We start from the raw sequence: 15,039 nt of genomic DNA, 5'->3' as shown, positions 1-15,039 counted from the left end.
TTATCTTCCATGGAGCAGGGCCAGATCCAGTGTTTTTGCCGCCCCCAGTGGAAAAAAAAATAAAAAAGCTGCAGCTCTACCTCTGCTGCAGTTGGCCTCAAGTCCTTCCCTCTGAGAGGGATGAATTGCTGCTGAAGCCTCCCCTTTTCATTGACCGCCCCACTGTGCTGGGGCCTGGAGCCAGCCCTGCCATGGAGACACTGGGAAGATGGGAGAATCAGGAAAAAAAAGTGGATTTATTTACATTGCAAGTGAAGAATAACAGAAGCAGTTTTGGTTTAAAGTCACTTTTCCCTGACTGGGAATTGAACCCAGGCCATGGCAGTGAAAATGCCAAATCCTAACCACTAGACCACCAGAGAGGTGATGATGGTGTTTTTCTTCTCACTTATGTTACACTTTCTTAGGCTACTTTCTAGCCAATCTCTGAAGCTGCTCCATTGTCCATTCCCTGAGGGGCTAAGAGCAGAGAACCCCTGTGCTCAGGGTCACAACCTCAGCCCAACCCAAGCCACTGAAAAAAACTCAAATGATGCTTCAGCTTCCTCCAGCAGGATCACAGAGCAACACAAAGAAAACCCAGCAGGAACAATCCTCCTCTGCCTTCATTTACCCCATTGCAACCCTCTCAGCAGCCCACTCTTGCGGGAAGGACACTGAGCTGATAGGAGCCCTGACATAGAGCCCAAGGGAGGGGTGTTGCTCCCCCTGGGTGTGAGCTGATCACATTCTGACTCCGTGTAACGGGGCTCTGAGCTTTGCCATCTTGTGAGTTCTGTGTCCTCAATAAGCAACCACAGTGCTGACCCCTCCAGATCCTTCTGCTGGGAGCATGGGGATTACACAACAGCTGCCAGCCCTTTTCCCGTCTCCTTGTCCTCCTCGGCTTCCCCAGACCTTCCCCACAAATGGTTCTATCAGGCGCTGGAGGGATCTAAGGACCTGCAGGTTTCCCGAACCCACCTCTTAAGGAAAACAGTGATTCCCTTCCCTGACACTCCTGGGCCTGGGCTTCTTTTGAGTTTTTCCCGAGGGGGCCTGATTCCCTGTTAAAATGTGTGTGTGGCACCAGCTTGTCTGCCCTGTCTCTGGGAGCTGAGAAACTTTTTCAGACTCTCCCCCACTAGAGGAGTCCAACAGCACCTCCCCTTGGTGGGAGAATCCTAAATTCCACCCTTTCACCCTGGTTACTCTGACCAGCTGATGGCGACATCATGCTAAATCAACCCCAGCTCTCTGGTCTAAAAAGCAGCATTTAACCAGCCTTGTGACAGCTCCGGTTTGCTCACTGGAGACATAACGAACCAGGAAAGAAGGCAAATGTCAGACAGGGAACCTCAGCTCACAAATAAACACACTCAGGCTCCTTCTACACTGCGACTATTTGAATCTCCACCATATCATTGCAATAGCAGGGGTCAGGATTTCTCTGGGGCACTGAAATGTTTCAGGGGATTGGTGTGTGAGCTCAGCCTTGCATTCCATCCCTGATGTTTCATGGACTAACAACAGCAGCAGAAAGAAAGAGCTGAGCCAATATCTCACTGTCAGAGGTGAAGGTGGCCATGTCCCCTCTGTCTGACCATCGCCATTGCAGGAGAGAAGGTTTCAATACAATTGAATGCCCTGGCTCAGACAAGAGACACAGGGAGGTTTTGCTGTTCATGGATCTGTGCAAAGGAAATTGTGTCTCTGTGTGAAATTTAAGCGGGAAATGAAACGTCCACATGGTGGCCCAATGCCCTAAGGAATGTGGGTGATGGACTCTGGCTGAGAAATGATTTAACAGGAATTTGTATCAATGTATTGCCCTGATTAAAATCTATGGCTGTAAGGTGCCACTGTTGTTAGTACTTGAACCTGCGTGGAGACACCCAGTAGGTGTCAAGTCCATTACCTTAACGAGGGTAGTTGAATATTTTGTCAAGATCCAAATTTCTTGGTCAAGGTCTAGTCAATGTCTAGATGCCAGAGAAAATAATACACTGATGATAATAAGAAGAATATAGAAAGATTTTGCAGTCACTATAGGCATAATTATGATGATTGTTTTGTGTTTCACTCTTTATATCTGACACCATCACTGCCTTTCCCTTTAGTCTTGTAGTTTACCAAGGGTAAAACTAAACATCTCTTCAGATATAAGGGAGTGTTTGTGTTCATTCCTGTGAGCTACACAGGGGCTTGATGTAGCTGCTTTCAATCCTCCAGCTCCGCCGGGATAAGTAGCATTTCAGGCTGCCACTGAACAGAAGAAGGGAGATCATTTTTTGATAGATTATGCCTCCTCTTAAAGGTGTTTGTCTGGCTGGCAGTCCTGGTTCCCAGGTCTCTCCTGAGGGAAGAAAGTTTCTGTGCAAAATACTAAAACTTTTAAGAAGAGAGGAGGGAAAGGCCATGGCCACATGATGGGGCCAGTATGTACCACAATATGGTTCTTTTATGTGGGATGGCTCTGAACACTGACTGATCTCCACTCCCTTGTGTTTGAAGAGATGTTTAGTTGTGCACTTAGGAGGCTGAAGCAATTTTATGGATGGTGACACTACGATTGAAGGGTTATTTCATGTTGTAGAAATTGTTAAAAACTCTTAGCTTAAACTGGAACTGCCTGTTATTAAAGGCTGGTTTCCCCATGTCAGTTCCATAAGCTCTGCTAGAAACACCCTGGATTCTCTCCTGCCTCGGTGGGAACTGGAGGGAATCGTCCCCTGCTGCCCTTGGCTCCAGGCTGGTTTTTCTGGGGAGGGGGCGTGGAATTGATTTGTTTGCTGTTGAGAAGGGAGCCAGGCCAGTTCTCAGGGAACGAGAACTCCCAGCATCTTCCCAGCCCAGCCCAGGCTGCTGCCCTGTCCCAGCCTCTGTTCCCCTGGGGGCCCTGTGTGTTTGACTCTAGAGCAGGCCGGGAGCAGCAGCTGAGGCAGAGGACAGCCTGGGCCGGGCAGATGCTAGGAGCAGAGCACCAGAGGCCTCTACTGGCTCCCTCCTCAGCAGGAAACAATCAGTCCCCACCCGCACCCCGGGACAGCAGGCTGGAGCCAAGGGCAGTGCCCAGTGGGGGTTTCTCTTTTTCCTCTTCCTGGGGTGAGCAGGGACCTGGGGGTGTTTCTAGCAGGGCAGTTGGAAGAACTGAATTGGGGAACCAGCTTTTAATAACAGGCAGCTCAAGTTCAGACTAATTTTGTTACAATTTTCTTTATAATGTAAAATAATTCAAAAGTAAACAGGCAGGAATGATTGTAACTCTTTTCTCCTGGACATAGAAAGAAATGGCTTTTTGGCTTTTCATGATACGGGAGTCAGGTTCATTCACTGTTTAGAAACAATGTGCTCAGAAGCCTGTTGTGTTTCATTTCTTAGGTTCTGCTGCCATCGTGTGGCTATTTCCTTCCCTTCCTTTCTGTCCAAAGGGCAGAGCCCAGTCCCTCCAGGGAGAGAAGGACATCTTTCTAAGTGGCCCCTGCAAAGATTGAACTCACAATCGTGGGTTTAGGAGAGTAATGCTCAAACCACTGAACTATGCATCCCCCACCACTGAGCTATGTATCCCCTTTCTTTGCTATATGTCCATCTTTCTTCTTTCCTTCCTCAACAGCCCCCTTCCTTGGGGAGCCCTTTCCTGGGGTCTGGGTGGGGAACAGCCGTTTCTGAGGATTAATTTCACACCATATTTGGTGTTGATATATAGATTTTACAGACAGATTAGATCATTAGGTACCTCTGCTCTGACCTGATTCAGAACAGAGTCCAGAGAATTTTATCCAGTGACTCCTACAACCACCCCAAGATCTTCTGGCTGAATGAGGAGGGTTCATTCAGAAAGTCATCGTGTTTGGATGTAAAGGTGTGAAATGATGGGGAAATTGGCCCCTCTTTCAAGTTTAAATGTTGTAACTTCTACATCTAGACCGGGGTGGCCAACCTGAGCCTGAGAAGGAGCCAGAATTTCCCAATGTAACTGCCAAACGTGCACCTTTGTATGCAACTACTGAGTCAGTTGTGACCCTTCCCATCATTATCATTATCCCTTCGAAATGATGATGGTGATGGACACTCTGTATTGTGCCTGAGTCTTGTACAGCTATGAAAGTCTGATAGATGCCAATATTTTCCCATCTTTTTAACCTGCACTAATACCAGGCCAGGCCAGGGCTGGGAAGAGAGAGAGAGCAGCAGGTTTCCCCTATTGTGGCCATCTCGCTTTTTCTTGACTAGCTTCACCTCTGCACCAACCTGCACTTTTCCTATGTGAGCCTGGCTAGCTCAGTTGGCAGAGCATCAGACTTTTAATCCAAGGGTCCAGGGTTCAAGTCCCTGGTCAGGTGATAAACTTCTCACTATGATTGTAAAAATCTGACTTTCTGGAGTCTTCTTTGGTGTTACTCTTTCTACTCAGGATTTTCCTTTCCTAAGAAGGGCCTTTGTGTGGGGGGGATTGAAGGAGCAACTCATTGACATCCCCTCTGTCCTTGCAGCCTGGAGGAATAAAGGCCTCTGGGCATAGAGCATGTTCCTCCCCTGCACACACAAACACACAGAATATCCCTAAGGAATTAGAATCACCTGCTGCCTTCCCCTGTCCTGCTGGATCCCCAAATGAAGATGCTCTTCAGCCCAAACCCATGTCCCCTCTACTCCCAGTGCCCCTCAGACCCAACCCTCAGTCCCTCCTATGCTCACTGCTCCTCACTCCCAACTGGAGCCTTCTCCTCAATCCCAACCCACAGCCCCCTCCTATTCCCAGTGCCCCTCAATCCCAACCCACAGGCCCCTCCTCCTCACACTGCTCCTCAATCCCAACCCACAGCTCCCTCCTTCCCTCCAGCAGCAGGTGCTTCAGACCCCCTCAGGAAGATTTTCTTGCAAGGTTTCATGTATAAGTCTGCATGTGGATTTTACAGTATGTTGGAAATAGGTTGGGTTGCTTGCCGAAATGATCACTTGTGGCTGGTGTTGGATTCCCAGTCTCCTTGTTATTGGGGCAGGAGAAACAAAGGGTTGTTATCCTTGATGTGTGAATCAAGGACTCAACCCTGGGTGCAAACTAAATGAGCTGCCCACAGATTCTGGCAGCCACAATGAGCATTTGGTGCAAGAGCTCAGACCTGTCCCTGTCCCAGAGAGAGGGGGTCATCCGCGAGGGGCTTGGACCACTGACCTATCAGCTCTTAACTCCCAAACTTTCAGTAACTCTATTATCAGTGCCTGTGAGTGTAATTTAAACCATAAGAAAAACCACACTGGGCTAGATCAAAGGTCCATCTAGCTCTGTATTTGTCTTCTGACAGTAGCCAATACCAGGTGCTGTAAAAGCATCTTAACAAGGCACCACTGGGAGTTGAACCCAGCATCTCCTGTTTACAAAACAGGTACTTTAACCAGCTAAACCAGGGTGCCTGCCTGTGGCTAAAGTAGAGTGTCTGCTCACACCTGACTCCCTGCATCCCCACCTGGGCCCCACAAAGCAGAGGAGCAGGTGTGTGTGTGTGTGTGAGAGAGAGAGAGAGAGAATCTTTGGCCAGGTCTGCACTACAAAGTTATTTCAGCAGAATTATATTGCTCAGGTGTGTGAAAAACACACTATGCTCCCTCGGTTGGCACTGCAATGCCACATCTGGTGACAAAACTGCCCTGTTTTGGTGACCAAATAAAACCACGTCGATGAGCTTTTTGCAGCAAACTTAAAGTGACAGAGTGTCAGTGTAGACGCTGCTTTTCATTATATCACCATAACTGGCCTCCTCCAGTATCCCACTATGCCCTCTGTGAACTCGCCTGCCCTGCATTCCTGCTACAGAGCCATGGGCCCCTCCCCTTTCATCGCTCTGGGAAGTTCTGACAGCTGAGCCTGCTGCTCTGCTCCGGCAGCCAGGAGCAAATCACTGCCGTGGATGCTGCTCTCTCCCGCCCTGCGAACACAGAGCAGGGTGGCGGGAACTTCCTTACATGGGGGGGCACCGGCATCCAAACTATGACACCCCCATGACACCCCTTCCCTCGAGGAGGCTCTTACCTTCTAAACAGGGACTTCTGTTTTCTAGTAAAATCACTAAAAGGGAAGGAGAAAACTCGAAAGAGGTTCCTCCTGGCGCTCACGTACCTGAACCCGAATACTCTCTCAGTCCTCAAAGAGAGACCTGGAGAAGGAGACTTGCTGAAGCAAAGCCACAGGGGTCTCTGAGGTTTCCCTGGCCCCTCGCCCCTGTCCTGCCTGGCTGATGTCAGCATCTCTCTGTGAGGTCACCACCTCCCCACCACCTTTGACCAATAGTCTGAGGTCCTGCAAAAGGCCTTTGTGATGTCACTGCCTGTCACGGACTCACAGATCCTGCCCACTCTTGGCCCCGTGCGGTCCATGGGGGGTGCCCCTTTCAGTGCGACAGCCCTTCGCGGGGGTCCACTCTCTCTCGGGGTCAGGCCCCTCCACCTGGAGCCGCACCTCTCTGAGCCTTAGCACGTCTGTCTCTCGCCGTGGGCCCCCTCAGGGAGTCCACGCGCTCTGGACCCCCTGGGCCTCCTCATCCCCGAAGGGGTTGATGCAACCCTGTTCGCTAGCCCGGAGCGACTCTCAGCCAGCATAAAACAGGAGGGTTTATTGAGAGTTGAACACAGCACAGGAAACTCTCAGGGCCTCAGGCCTGGCCTCCCTCAGCACAGCACATCCCAGCCCCCTGCAGCCAGATGGGCTCTGCCTGCTTCCCCTCGCCAGCCCCAGCCCCCCTGCTCCCCAGCTGGGCCTCCGATATCCCCGGCCCCAGGCCCCACCTCTGTCCATTGTCTTTTCTCCAGGTAAACAGGGTTGCCTGGGCCTCCTCCCCTCTCCGCCCTCCTCTGGCCGGAACAGGTTGGTCACGGGGTCCTCTCCCCGCAGCCCATTGTCCTCCCACTGGCCAGAACTGGCTGTGACTCCTGAGCTGGGTCACCAGGTCACCAGTCGCTGGGGTCTCCATCCTCCAGGCCATCAGCCGGGGTCCCAAGTCCCTCTCCGGTCCTCTGTAACAACAAACTCCCTTTCCCCTCACCTCGTTAAACCAGTAACACCCGGGGACACTGAGTCCCACTCCCTGTGCATGCAAACCACTGGAAAACACAGAAAACCCTAAGAAAATCCCCCACTTCGTCACAGAGCCCAGCACCTCTCCTCCTCTGGGCACCTAGAGCAGAGGCGGCTGGTGCTGACGGCTCCAAGGGAAGGCTTAAAAGCCACAGAGCAGCCGAGGGCAGGGCAAGAGGAGGGCAGGACCATGCCTATGTGTGGCCTTCAGACAGGCACAAAAACACCCAGCCAGGCTGCTCCCTGCCAGGCCAAACACCCACTGAAGGCCACCCGCAGACCAGCATGTGGGGAGGCTGCTGATGCTCTGTGGCCATTATCGAAGACGGTAGGAAAGCAGGGCCAGCCCCCCTGGTGGGGCCTCTTACTGTTCCCACTCTCCATGCTCACTTTGGCAGTGGGACAGGAGATTTTTCCCCAGCTGGCGAGAAGCAGAGAAACACCCAGGCTTCATGTAGCAAACCCCCTCAAGCACAGGGACAGGTGCACATTTGGAAGAGGGAAACTGCTCCACACTCTAGCCCGGGCAGCCGCCCATTTTCTTTGGCAAGTGAGGAAGGGCAAAGGCGAGACTGGAAGCACCTGGGGCTCATGCCCCAGCCTTTGTGATACCCAACCCCCAACTCCTTCCCGGGGCTCTAGCTGAAGCCAGAGCAGCTAAGAAGAGGTTCCAGCCCTGAAGGGAGCAGGACTTTCAGCCCAAAGGTAGAACTGCACAAGCACAACCACGAAGGGACTTGAACTCTCAATCACCTGATCCGAAGTCAGACGCCTTATCCATTAGGCCACATGGTCACACAGAAAAAGGCCCTCCAGGCACTTCTTTGGAAAAGGCGACACTGACGCATCCGATGAAGTGGGGATTCACCCACGAAAGCTCATGCTCCAATACGTCTGTTAGTCTATAAGGTGCCACACGACTCTTTGCTGCTTTTGCAGACACTGTGTTTCTCAGGTCAGCTACTGAGGGGGGCCGAGACTCTCTGGGCACAAGAAGTCGAGTTCCCAGTGAGATGTGAGACTTAATTCTCTGGAGCCAGGTGCAGGGCTTTGGCAGGGTGTCATAAAATTCACCCAAGCCCCAGCTGCTTAGATCTAGGAAGCCTCCCTCTCCCATCCCCCCTGTGGCGGGTGGGTTGGTGGGTGCTGGGGGAGGGGGCATTGCCTTCCCATGTGGCTTCCTGCCTCCCCTGTGCAGCCTGCAGCGCCTCACTGGGGGTAGGGGATGGGGCTTTCCCGTCCCCCGCGTGGGGCAGGAGTGGGGGGGGGGCTGCAGGGTGGTGGCTGGGGGGGGGACAGGGAGAGCAAGTTGTCACAAAATACACCCAAGCCCCAGCTGCTCAGGTAGGCCTATGAACCCCCTCCCCCATCTCCCCTGTGGTGGGGAGGGGCACTGCCTTCACATGTGGCTTCCTGCCTCCCTGACCCCTGCTGCAGCCTGCTGCCCCTCACCACAGCCTCACTGGGGGACGGTGGGAGGGGATGGGGCTGCCCCCCCTTCCCCAGCGTTGGGGCAGGAGTGGGGGCTGGGGCTGGGGCTGGGGCAGGGGGGGAATCATAGGGTCAAACACTCACGGAAGCCCCAGCAGCTGCTAAGGTGAGTGATGTCCGTCTCCTGGCCAGAAGTCCCCTTCGCGTCTCCTCCAGGTAGGGGCAGGGGAGGGGAGGGCTGCCAAGCACGGCACGGCCCCCTCCACTCCCCTCCCGCTCCTGAGGTGCTACAGCACCAGCAGCTTGCACTGCTGTTATGCTGTAGCCCTTAGGCGCGGCAGCAGCAGCAGCAAGGGAGAGACGCGCTGCGCACTCTTTACGTTCAGGCAGGGAAGCTCCAGGGCGGGGAGTGGGGGGAAGCTCCAGCCCTGGCGGCGGCGGCGGTGGGGGGGGGGAAATGAGAGGCGGGGGGGCGCTCCAAGCAGGGGAGAAACCTAGCTCCAAATATTGGTGGAGCAGAACCCCTGACTGTGCATATTCCTGGGGCTTTAGCCCCAGGAGCCCATATAAGTTGGTGCCCATGGCCTCCACGAGTGCCACACTCTGACCAGCTGAACCAGGCAAGCCACGGGAAGCTTCTCAAGGTCTTCCCCTGGTGTGGGCTTGGATGCGAAAAGCACCTGGCCGTTAATCAGCTGTTGCAAGAAGTGTGCAGAGAAAGAGTAGCGATGGGGCTGTAGCTTTCCACAGCATCTCAATTTGGGCAGCTTTCCAGTCCCCTTTTCTGTGTAATGTCCCTCCCACGGGTTTCACTTGCGGAGCTGTACGACTCTGGCAGGGTGGCCATTTAGAAATCTTTTCCTTGCTTTTCTTTTTCGCCTGGCCCCAGTGTTAGGACCGTTTGGGTGTTTCAGTGTGTGTGTTTTCCCATTTGGAGGCATTTGGAAGTTTGGAAGGGGAGCCGAAAGAGGCGTCTTTTTCACAAGCAAGTTGGCTTTCTGCACAGGTAGGGCCCTTGGCCGTAAAGCTTAGCTCCGTCAGTGCGTCTGCATGGGGTTCCTCCAGTGCCTCAAGAGCCCGTGCTAAACTCTCGATGTGGGCGTTTGGCTTGTGCCAGTCAGAGTGCCGTGACTGCATCTTCCCAGGGCCAGCTCCCGTGAGGCGCGCATAACTTCGGAAGAAAGGGGTAGAAGAGGAAGCAAGTGAAGCTGACTTTGAGTGGTGGTGCCCCTGGGCGGAGTGGTCCTCCTGCTCCTTCCTGTCGGAGGTGTGGGCTCGAGTGTGGGCTTGGGGGGTCTGGCTGTGGGCGGTGGGAGGATGGTGTCCAGGGAAGTCCCAAAGGTCACCCTGTGCCGGCGGAGTGTGAAGCCTCTCCCCTAGGTTGGGGTGCCGAGGATTAAGCCTTCCTCTGTGGCTTGGGCTGGGGAGCATGATCCGGCATCGGGTCCATTTGGGTGGAGCTGGCGGCCGGCAAGAATTCGGGCCATCAGGTCAACCCTCTGTGGAAATAGGGGTGAGTCGGCAGGCCTGCGATTTTGGCTTCGCGGGCGGGCAGCTCAAGCCTGGCCTCCTATGAGCCTGGAAGGCAGCCGGCCGGGCTCACCCGTCTCCTCCCCGGGGCCCAAGTTCCTTTCAGGCAGCAGGTGGAGCGAGGAGCCCAGGGAGGGGAGACCAAGGAGGTGTCCGGAGCCTCCTCCTGCCCGGCGCCTGCACCAGCACCCAGCAGGGCTCTTGCCCGCTCCCAGCCCACCTGGTTTTGGCCTCTGCCACCCCTAGCAGTCAGCCAAAAGACCAGAAGCCACCGTCTCCCTCCTGCACCCCGAGTGGCCAGCATGGGGCTTGAACCCATGACCTTTGCGTTATTAGCACCACACTTTAACCACCTGAGCTAGCCAGCCTACGGGGTGCCCTTTCTTGCCTGACCCTTTTGGAAGGAGTCACCGGCTGGCGCGGGGAACGATGTGGCCTCCGTTATCGAATGAATGGATCAAGACAGCACTTGCCAAAACAGGGGAATTAGCTCAAGTGGTAGAGCGCTCGCTTCGCATGCGAGAGGCAGCGGGATCAATGCCCGCATTCTCCAGCGGCAAGGCAGCCACGGGACCTTCTCTTGCCCTTCTTTTAGAAGCCATGGACAGTCAGCCGGCTCAGCTCCTCCAGTGGCCTCCATCCCTCTCCCCGCTTGGCCTCCCAAAAAGCCAGCCCTTGCGGAGCACAAAGCTCTTCCACCCCGGCCCTTCTCCCCCTTGCGCTGACTGGGAGGCTGGCGACAGCTGGGGGAAGTTAGCTCAAATGGAAGAGCATGGGAGAAGTAGTCAGACCCAGACACACATTCTCCAGCCTGCGCTGCTCTGCTGTGCTGGGCTCTAGTGGGGGACCTGCACCTTTCTTTCTGAGCTCTCACTGGAGCACAATCCCTTTCCTCCTCCCTCCCTGCTAGTCTACGCCAAGCTCATTGGCCGGGAGGGAGAGCCACTCAAATACAGAATTACTCACATCCCAGGGGTCCATGAAGAGAATGAGGAGATGGGTGGGGTGGCACGCGATACCAGCTCAGCTGAGACCGTGAGACCTCGCAGCCTCCTGATCTCAGGCAGCATGGCAGCCGTGGAGCAGAGCAGAGCACGCAGACAGCTTGGAGACAGCCAAAGCGGGGAAGGGCTGCGTTGGTCTGGAAGAGGGAGTCGGTGGCTGTCTATCCTGGTGGAGGCAGGGTCGTTTTGCTGTATGCTGGGCCAGGGGCCAGGGAGCCTGCTAGAGTTGCTGAGCTGGGCCTGCTCCTGGCTTTGCTTGGGTTAGAGGAAAGTGGTGAAGATAAGAACGGCCCTCCTGGGTGAGACCGATGATCCATCTAGGCCACTATCACGTCTTCTGACAGTAACCGATGCCAGGCGCTTCAGAGGCAATGGCCAGAGCAGGCAATCGTCGAGTGATCTATCCCTGCGTTGTCTTCTGAAGTTTGGTGCTTGTTTCAGGGGCTAACACTCAGCCCAGACACACTCCAGGTAGGGAGCGTTGGTGTTTGTGCCGAGGAGCGTGGCTGGGACTCGGACCCCCTTCCCCAGCTCTGGGTAGCGCCCCCCTTCCCATTTCAGGCTGTGTTCTGCTTTAGGCCACAGAGCCCTTGCCTTTTTTTGCCCGGTGCCTGAGAGTCAGGCCAGCTGTGGGGATTTAGCTCAAGCGGCAGAGCGCTCGCGTTGCATGCAAGAGGTAGTGGGGGACGCTGCCCGCATTATCCGAGCCTGTCGACTAAGGGCTCCTGATGAGCGTGGTGGAAGGGAGAGCCGGCCATCTGACTTTTGGCCTTGCTGCCCGTAGCGGTCAGGCCGAAAAATCAAAAGCCATCCTCCCCAGGCCCACAGCCACCCAGGGGCTCCTCTGCACCAGGGCCGGCTTTAGGAAGTGCAGGGCTTGTACTCACCGGGTGGTGCTCCGAGTCTTCGGCGGCAGGTCCTTCACTCACTCCAGGTCTTTGGTGGCACTGAAGGACCCGCCACCGAAGTGCCGCCGAAGACCCAGAGCGCCGCCAGGTGAGTAAAAATTAAAAAGGCGCCTCTAGCCAGGGAAGGGATTCTCACTGGACGTGGGGCCCTCTAAGGCGCGGGGCCTGATTCAGAGGAATTGGTGGAATAGGCCTAAAGCCGGCCCTGCTCTGCACCATCTTGCCTGAGCGAGTGGAAGTGGAGCCTGGAACTGAGCTGAGACACTGAGGGTTATTTGCTCTGCGCGCTTCACACGGAGGTAAAAACACGGGGCACAGATCTTTGAGCACAACCCTTGTCCTGAGGAATGGAGGGGGCTGCACAAAGAGAGACCGGCTCTCCCTGGCGGGGCTGCAGCGGCTCTTCACAAGGTCAGTCCCACTGGCAATTCGTACCAGAGTTTTGAAAGCCTCCTTTTCTGGCCTGGTTCCCCTCTCTTTAGGGAGACTGGCGGCCCCAAACTTCCCAGAAACCATCATAGCGAGGCCAACCTGAGCACAGACACCTGCTCAGCACCCCAGGGTGCAGCCCTGAACTCCGGCAATCAGCTACGCTCAGCTGCCCACCCAACAAGCGTTACACGCAGGAGCCTTCGTGCCCCGCGTGTTCAGGTCCCTCCCAGCGCCAGCTTTAAACTCCGCGGCTCAGTTCTAAGCTTTGGCCACACGGGGGCAGCCCGGAGCTCAGCCAATGCCTCCCGTTGCTGGTTGCGTTTCCCGCTCCTCGTGGCAGGTTCACACCCCGCAGGCAGATCTCTGAATCGGAGCCGAACCGTTCCCCAAATCCAGCGCTTTAGCAGCAGCTTTGCTAGGAAAGCGCTGACGTCCCCAAGTAACGTAAGAGCCAGAGCGCTGTGTGCGGGATCTTCTATCGGGCCCCTCACCGTGGTGTCTGTCAGGCACAAGGGGAAACCAGGGAAATGTTTTCATGGCGTTTAAGGGCAGAAGGGGCCATTAGCTCAGCTAGTCTGACCCCGAATAACACAGAATTACACCATGACACATATTGATCCCACAGACCTTAGATAGATCAAAGCGTTTCAGCCCTCGGGAAGGAGGCTAAACTGGGTGCCAGAGGCAGCGAACAAGGGGCCCCCAAGGCAATGGCAGGGAGCTGACGAGGTGAAATATGCCCCGATGATCCCAGCAGGCGACCCACCCCCATGCTGCAGACGTGGGAGTCCCTGTTCCTCCTGCCCTTAAGAATCTCTGGTGGTAAGTGGGTACCCCCAGTTCCCCAGATAAGAGTCCTCCATGTGATTTCCCTGGCTTCACCTCCAGATAAGAACATTGTGTGGAGGGGGTGGGAGGAAGGTTGTCTGGCAGATATGTAAAGGGGACTGTGTCTCCATGTCTGGCCCAGGCTCCTGGGAGGAAGTGATCTCAGTGTGTCTGGCTATCTCCATTCCTCCCACCCATAAGAATCCCTGGTGTGGGGGTGCACCCTAGACCATTAAGGATCTCGGGTTGGTGGTGTCTCTCTCCCCCTAGTCAGGACCTCTGGGACGTGCCTGTATAAAAAGAGACTTTGACTCACCCAGGATGGGCTGCCATCATGGAACAGACCAGGTCCTTCTGTGGAGGGTTTGCGTTCCTCCAAGGACGTGATCTCAGTGTGTGTGGGTGTCCCTGTCCCTTCAACCCTTAACAATCCCTGGTGCGTGGGTGTGCTGGGCCCCATTACAATCCCCTCTGTCTTACCCCCCATGAGGGATCCGGTGGATGTGGGTGTTCTCCACGCTACTGGGGGTGTCTGGTGCCCCTGTCCCTCCTGGTTAATAGTGGAGTGTGTGGGTGTCCCCCCGCCCATTAAGGATCCGTGTTGTGCGGATGCCCCCGTTCTTCTCATTAAGAATGGTGCAACGGAGCATATGGGTGTGTCCCCCACCCCATGAACTAGCTCCCATGTATGGTTCCCCTGCTCCCATCCAGGCTCTGTGGGTGTCACTGTTCTGCTTTTCAAGACCCGTGTTGCAGGGTGCGTCCCTCCCCCCAAGTCAGAATCCCCAGCGTGTGGGTGCTCCCATCCCCCCCTGCAGTCTCTGTGGTGTGGGTGTCTCTGTTCCCCTTTTCAAGATCCGTGTGCAGGGGGGCGTCCCTCCCCCCAAGTCAGATTCCCCAGCATGTGGGTGCTCCCATCCCCCCTCCAGGCTCTGCGGGGGGGGGGGGGGCGTTCTTAAAAGAGACTGTGTCTCACTGTCTTGCCCAGGCTACGCTGCAGGGGCTACTCACAGGGACAATCCCACTACTGATCGGCACAGGAGTTTTGACCTGCTCTGTTTCCGACCTGGGCCGGTTCACCCCTCCTTAGGCAACCTGGGGACCCCAAGCTTCCCCGGGATCACCATATTGATGCCAAACTTAGTGCAGACACCTGATCGGCACAGCCCCCTGCAGCCCAGAACTCCTGAGCTCAAGCGATCCGCCAGCCTCAGCCTCCCCAGGTGCTGGGATCAAAGGCACTAGCCAGGGAGCCCAGCTTATTTTGCTGTCTGGCAGCTGGAGCTTTAAACTCTGCTTGTGAGCTCTGTGCCTTGGTCAGATGGGGACAGCCTGGAACTGGGAAATGCTCCTGGTTCTCCCACCCCCGTCTCATGTCGAGCTGCAGGCGCCGCTGTCCTGCCAGGTAAGATCCCGGATGTTTCGGTGCCCCCCATCCCCCATCCAGGAGCCCAGGTGTCCGGGTACCTCTGCCCCCCATGCAGAATCCTGGATGTGTGGGTGTCCATCCCTCTGCAGAGGATCCCGGAGTGTGGATGCCCTTGTCCCTCTCTAGAAGATCCTGGGTGTGTGGGTGCCACTCTCCCCCCCAGTAGATCTCTGGTGGGTGGGTCCCCAGGGTGTGAGTGCTCCCATCCCCCGATACAGGCTGAGGGAGGAGGGGGGTATAACTGGCTCTCCCTGTCCTGCCCAGGCGGTGCTACAGCAGCTGTTCACAGGGGCAGCAACCCCACTGTCACCCTGCAGCTTTAACCTGCTCCAGGGGTGACCTGCTTCACCCTCCTGTGGGAGCCTGGGGACCCCGAACTTCCCAGAATCACCTGATTGATGCCGAGCTTAGCACAGACACCGG

The 15,039-nt window shown here is 55.5% G+C and overlaps 3 non-coding genes across 3 annotated transcripts; 1 reads left to right on the top strand and 2 right to left on the bottom strand.

Moving 5' to 3' along the window:
* Positions 1–290: 290 nt before the first annotated feature.
* Positions 291–362, bottom strand: TRNAE-UUC. The gene has a single exon. It is a non-coding gene; the product is annotated as a tRNA-Glu (tRNA).
* A 9,947-nt stretch (positions 363–10,309) lies between these two features.
* TRNAI-AAU lies at positions 10,310–10,383 on the bottom strand. The gene has a single exon. It is a non-coding gene; the product is annotated as a tRNA-Ile (tRNA).
* Positions 10,384–10,495: 112 nt separating this feature from the next.
* TRNAA-CGC lies at positions 10,496–10,568 on the top strand. The gene has a single exon. It is a non-coding gene; the product is annotated as a tRNA-Ala (tRNA).
* Positions 10,569–15,039: the final 4,471 nt, after the last annotated feature.

The sequence above is a fragment of the Mauremys reevesii genome, linkage group 12, assembly GCF_016161935.1.
Source record: "Mauremys reevesii isolate NIE-2019 linkage group 12, ASM1616193v1, whole genome shotgun sequence".
Lineage (NCBI taxonomy): Eukaryota > Metazoa > Chordata > Testudines > Geoemydidae > Mauremys > Mauremys reevesii.
The sequence above is the reverse complement of the archived record's forward strand: the minus strand, read 5'-3'. Positions and strand labels throughout refer to the sequence as shown.